Raw genomic sequence first — 1432 nt, 5'->3', positions numbered from 1 at the left:
GACTTGTAAAGAGAAAAGAAAAGAAAATAGTGGAAAAAGAATGGACAATGGTGGTGACGGGTGAAAAGGTTTCAAAAGCCTTTTTACCTTGTGATTTAACCACATGAAAGTAAAAGGAAAATGATAAAATAATCAAACTTTGGGCAATCCGCCCATGATGGAAGAAATGAAAGGAAATGTTGCCATTTCCTTGGGCAATCCGCCAATAATAAAGAGAAATGGGATGAAGGCTCATTTTACCCTTCTTTTGTCCACCACCCGAGGGGGAGATAGGAAAGAGAAGAAAAGCAACATGCAAGGAAAGGCTCGATTTTTAGAAGAAAAATGTGAAGAAAACATGTGAGTTCCATGAGAGATCTGCCCATTTGGAAGAGAGATGGTAGGAAAATAGCCTTGTGAGGCTTCCATTCTAGAGGAGAGAAAGAGTTGAGTGAAAAGGGCTTGGAGGAGGCTCAGTTATGTGAAAGTTGGGAGAAAAATTGAAAAGTTTTCTCTTGCATGCCATGGTTGGAGCGTTAGGAAGGCATGGGAGGTTCGGCCTAGTGATGCCAAGTTAAGGAAGGTGAGTAGAACCTTGATTTTGGTTATGATTTCTTGAGGAAATGAGTTGGTAATTGTGTGAGAATGTTTGTGGCAGCAAAGGTCCTCCAATATTTGAAAGAAATAGATGGATGCATGTGGATCAATCTTGGAATGCATAGTGATTTTGAGATAGTTAAGTAATGGGTGAGTATTTTAGTCTTGAAATCACAATTAAACAAGAGAAATGAGATGTGTGCTAATTGTTTATGTTTGTGGCAGCAATGATGACCATGGATGGGAGGAAATTGTAAATCATATGTAGACTCAAGCTAAAACCGAGAGGTGAATGTGTCCAAATTGTGTTGTGTTGGTTATGAACAGTTGATAATATGTGAAATGTTTGTTACAATGCTTGTGGTTGAGGTTGATGAAAAATATGAAATTTGGTTAAGGAATCATTAATCAAGCTACTGCCTATACATGTGTATGATTAAGCATATTGAGTTTAATTTATTGCTAGGGACTGTTTATCGTAGTGGCGTGCTAGAGGAGGTAACGGGTCACCGACAAGTAGAATTAGCTAGATACGCACTTGAGTCAATAACGACGTAGCGTCCCATTATTGTAAGGTGAGGAAGAGGTGTCGATTTTAAAATCTTCGTATTATATACTGTTTGACGTTAATAAACGTGGTTGGCTTTTCTTAAGAGCATTTGTGGATAGCATGAGCTGTTGGCCTTGATAAGCGATTTTTAAGACGGATTTACAATGATTTATATATTGCTATTGTGGAAAGCATGAGCTCGTAGAAACTATAGGAAATTGTGAGTGCAAGTGTTTTTAAAGTGATTTGATCTGTCTATAGATAAGCTATATATGTAAAAAGTTTTAGAAACTGGGAAACAAGCCT

The sequence above is a fragment of the Theobroma umbraticum genome, unplaced genomic scaffold, assembly GCF_002168275.2.
Source record: "Theobroma umbraticum cultivar Fairchild unplaced genomic scaffold, ASM216827v3 scaffold_95.0, whole genome shotgun sequence".
In the NCBI taxonomy this organism is placed as follows: domain Eukaryota; kingdom Viridiplantae; phylum Streptophyta; class Magnoliopsida; order Malvales; family Malvaceae; genus Theobroma; species Theobroma umbraticum.
The sequence above is the reverse complement of the archived record's forward strand: the minus strand, read 5'-3'. Positions refer to the sequence as shown.